The 5,014-nt window shown below is 38.6% G+C and overlaps 1 pseudogene; it reads right to left on the bottom strand.

Moving 5' to 3' along the window:
- Positions 1-2,555: 2,555 nt before the first annotated feature.
- Positions 2,556-3,134, bottom strand: LOC116893045 (annotated as a pseudogene).
- Positions 3,135-5,014: the final 1,880 nt, after the last annotated feature.

Here is a 5,014-nt window from a genome sequence, read left to right as displayed (position 1 = left end):
AGGTGAGTGGATGAATAGATGGCACCAGTATAGAAACTTGCATGTATAGTGGCAAGATGAGAAAATCAGAATTTTAAAAGTTCTTCCATAAAACAAGCAGCCAGAACATTTGACATAACTGAGAGGCATGAACATGGGTTTTGTTTGTTTGTTTGTGTTTATTTTTGTTTTTTCTTTTGGGCTGAGAGTAGAATTTATCAGGCATGGCTGACAACGGAGCAGTACAGTTAAAGCCTTTCTGAGTGCTGGGCCTGACTCTTGTCCAAGGGGCCATAATTGGAGTTGTACTTGATCCCATCGTCATCTAGGTGAGCCACTTCTCAGTCATACTCTGTCAAGTTAATTTATGCTACACTGAATTTAGTATAAAGTTTCACTCCTTTGAGATACAGATCTTCTGGCAACCAAGAAAGTTGAATTTGGCTCCTACACAGAGTCTCCATTACCTTCTTTGTTCTGTGTGTCTTGAACATATATATTGGATGCAGCCTGAGGTCAGAAAGCACAAATTTCCACTGAACAGTACCAACTCAGTCCTCTGGAACAGCACTCTGATTGGTAAGTTAAGGTTATGTAACCATCATCACACACCCAGACCCAGGGAGAAAAACAAACAGGGCGGCAATTTTAAAGTTTAACCAGAGTGAAAGTAGTAAATAAAGAACCTCTCATTGTGCATGGCTATTTTCCAAGGCATTGAGTTTTGTTTTTTGTGTTTTTGTTGTTTTTCAAACATCTCTTTGCAGAAAATCAAGGAATCGGTAGTTTTAAAAAGAGGAGTGATGAAAGAAAATCCAAATATTTGATATGTATTGTCCAGGCAAAAGAGGAGGAAATAAAAAGTAAATTTCTATGAGCATATAGAATAAAATGACATACCGGATGTACTTTGAGGGATAGCAAAGCATTTGGAAGTCAATAGACAAACACATGAAAACAAGAGCATTCTAGAACCCAGCTAAGATGGGAAGCATTTTCAGCCTCTGGAGACACTGGCTACATTGTTTGGATATGTGTCTCACACCTGGCCTGGGTTGGAAGAGGCAATTAAGTTTAAAGCTCCTTTTAAATACTATGATCCAACACATGAAATAGTGTTTCTTATCACTTATTCTGCTTAATTATGCTAATTAAAACCTTTAAAGTAATTTGACAGTACATTAAGAGACCATATGGGAAGATTAGAATATGCCTTACTTGGTTTGACCACATAATTACAGTTTGTGTTGCTCATCCATTACTTAGAGCAAAAAGATCTGGAGTGATCTTGTTTAAATTCCAGGTAGACATGAACTTTCTAACTTTTCGGGTGTGGAAAAAGACAGACAGAAGTTTTCTGTGAATGGGCCCACACTCTCCTGACTTACAATAATAAAAGCAATTTAAAAAACAAACCAAAACTACCCAACATTCCTTGCCCCCATCAGTTAAATTAGCTAGAAAGGGGCTTCTCTAATGCCCCCCAACCAAGTCAAACAAAAACTCCAGAACAGTATTACAGTATTACTCCAGTATTACTGCATCCACTGTATATTCTTGGTCATTTGTGATTTGCCCTGCTGTTATAGACAAAGCCCAACACAGCCAAAAACTAAACATGTAATGTTTCTCACTTAGCCAGGAAACAAAGACTTACTTAGCAATCATGATATCCAAAATTATTCATTCAGTCTTGACTTCTAATACCACAAATTTATATCACGGCTTAAAGATGGTCTTTGAAACTACAGGAAGTCAGGTCATAGACCCACTATCATTTATCAAGGGAAATGACAATTAATTGGGAGGCATTTTGCTCTCAATATGCTGAGATATCAAACTGTATCGTCTTAGCCCTCAGCTACAGAGGCTTTCTGTACATGCCAACATGCTACTTGAGTAAATAGGCAGTTTTAGAAAAAGTCAACTCTCAACGAAAATAGTTAAGTAAACTATGGAATGAGTCTACAAATAGAAAAACTGAATAATCCCACAGAGCAGTAAATATCATCTTCACATGTAGCTTAAGACATTAAAAATTTAAAAGTTATAAAAGGCAGGTACAAAAGTAAATCCTCTTTTGCAGTCCAGAACCTACGGCTCAAGATGAGTTTGATACACAGAAGAAGTGTGACACATGAGACTGGTCAAAGGGATGATGATGAAGTTAGTCCTAAGAGTTGTTTAAATTTAAAAGCATAGATACAGAGAAACTCTGGTGTACTACCTCTGCATTCTAATCTCCATGTGACCGTCTTTTTAAGGCTTGTCTTGGACATGGGTCAGGAGTTAGTGATTCCTGTTTTACTCCATTGAAACCAACACCCAATTGCAGTACAGAACACATTGTCACTTTCAAACTATAGCTTTTTTCATCTTCAGGGGTTCCCAATTGAGATACTAATTTTAAAAAAATAATTCTTAAAACCTAGACAGTCACCTAACTCATTGTAGATCACACTTTGGATCTCAGAATTATTACATCCTAAGTTACTGATGAGCCTAATTAGGTATGTTTTTGTTTTTGACTGTCCTATATTTTTTACTGGATATGAATTTTACAAATACCATGTATATTAGCGGTAATAGTGGAGCTGGAGAGTATCGAGCCTTCTCTAGGCTGCATGGTGAGATCCACCAATAGTGTGGTGGTCCTTTTGGCCAGTAGATGTCAGCCCAGGGATCTCTTGTGGACTGGTTTGGTGATCCACTGGGTGTCAGGATTTCTTCTGACAGCTTTATGGAATGGATCAATGAGGATAACCTCAAAAAGTTTATATGTGGAATCTTCACCAACCCAGTAGGAATTCAATACTCTCAAAGCCCCCAATGGCATCCAACTCTCTCCTCAGCAAGAGACTGAAGGCTTCAGGCAAATTTCAGCTGAGCAACACCATGGTGGCCTGGCTTGCCATAAGTTGCACCCTTAGCAACTGGGTGTTTGCAACCACCTTGGAGGACAGGAATCCTGTAAAAGACATAACCTTGCTTAGCCTTGTATCCCAGCCTTTGCGCTTTATCAGGCCGGGTTGGTCGGGGAGCCCTGTGCAGCACAGAGAGCTGGTGGTATTGCCAGCAGTGGACCCTCAAAAGAAAGCACATCACATAGGACTGCTTCTTCCTCATAGCTCCTGGATGTATTTGTATGCACCCATCTTGGCTCACCTGACGACTGCTGCCAAAGGATAGGAAGAAGCCTTTTTCCACAATCCCCTTTGTCCTAATGCGCCTTTTATGTGGATTATTTCTATTGCTACTTATCATATACTGCATTTAAAAATAACTTTTATGTTACATGTCAGGTTAAATAGAATTCATAGAAATTTACATTGTGCAGATTAGAATTTAGCAGATATGGTGGCACAGCCTGGCTTTTAGAAACACTTTCAGTGCAAGGAGGTTTTCAGATCTGCTCTCTTCCCTGGTTGTGGAAGTGTTTAGTCTGAGGCATCACACAAACATCTCACCTCATCTACAGTGTCAGAAAAATGGAAACATACCATCTTTTCAGATATTTTTTTCATAATTTTTAGTATTTCCCCTAAATTCAACAAATAAGGTTTTTTGTTTTTGTTTTTGTTTTAAGTACAATCCAGCAATCCTAAATCTGAACACTTACCATAAAGATAGAAAGCCAGTGCCCTTGTTGCTGCAGCTCTCTTCACAATGGGGAAGGAAAAGAGAAGACCCAAGTGACCACGGTGAATGGACATCAATAAATGGAGCATGTGTAGTGAATGAAGAAACAAACAATATTACACATCCTTCAAAAAGGGAATTTAGTCCATTATGACAACCTGGGTAGAACTGGAGAATATTATGCTGTGTGAGATGAGCCACACAAAGAAGTATAATAGTTGTTCTCACATATATGTGGACCCCAAGGGAATAGATCACATATCAGGAGGGAGAAGGGAGGCTGGGAGGAGGATGGGAAGACAGCATTCCAAGACGACATAGTCTCAGGGAGAATTTGTGCTTCGTGTTTGAGACCTATGCACAGCACGATCAATACAACTAGTAAGTTAAATGTCAAATGGTCTAGCCACAAAAGATTTGAAGGTAAGTATACATTAATAGCTTGATTTAATTTTCTATATCATATTCATAAGCTCAGGTATCATTTAATACTCTATAAAGTCGAACAACTATAAATTGCCTGTTTATAATTTTTAAAAAAGGCTTGAAAGGTGACTCAACATTTAAGAATGCTTACTGCTCTTGCAGAGAACCCAGGTTCAGTCCCTACCATTTACATATTATCTACAAACATTAACTGTAACTCCATTTTCAGGGCATCAGATGCCTGATCTGGTTTCCATGAACACCAGACACACATGGTACACACACATACATTAAGGCAAACACTTGTATACATAGAAATGAAGCTTTCTAAAAATTGCAACATAAAACCTGAAATCTGTTAAATCAAATGTGATAATTCTCTCAAACTCTGAAAAGGTCTTTTACTGGTGAACAACTTTGGGAAAATCCTGCTTCCCTAGGTTACATAGTTACTCCAAATGCAAACACATTTCTCTAGAAAACATGAACGATATTACAGTCATTGATATCAGAATTGAAGCATGCTACTCTTCACACGTAACTCCTCTAATAAGGACACTTACATTTTTATTTATCCATTTAAGGTTTTACTGAGGGTCAGCAAGACTTACTGAGACTCAGCAAGACGGCTCAGCAGATAACAGCACTAACTACAAGAACTGACAACCTGGGCTCCATCCTCAGAACCCACATGGTGGAAGACAAGAGCCAACTTTGTAGGTCATCCACCATCCTCCATTTGTGCACTATGGCATGCACATGCCCACATACAAATGCACATAAATAAACAAATAAATATAAAGAAGTTGTCTTTTTTAAAAAATAATCTGGAGAAATTGTGCGGTTTCATAACCATCTGTTACTCTTACCTCAGGGAAGTCTGATGGTCCCCCTGACCTCCTTGGGCAGCAGGCGCATACATGACATGTGTATGTACATACAGGCCAAACACTCATAAACACACATATCA

The sequence above is a fragment of the Rattus rattus genome, chromosome 2, assembly GCF_011064425.1.
Source record: "Rattus rattus isolate New Zealand chromosome 2, Rrattus_CSIRO_v1, whole genome shotgun sequence".
NCBI lineage: Eukaryota > Metazoa > Chordata > Mammalia > Rodentia > Muridae > Rattus > Rattus rattus.
This window is presented reverse-complemented; position numbering and strand designations above follow the sequence as displayed.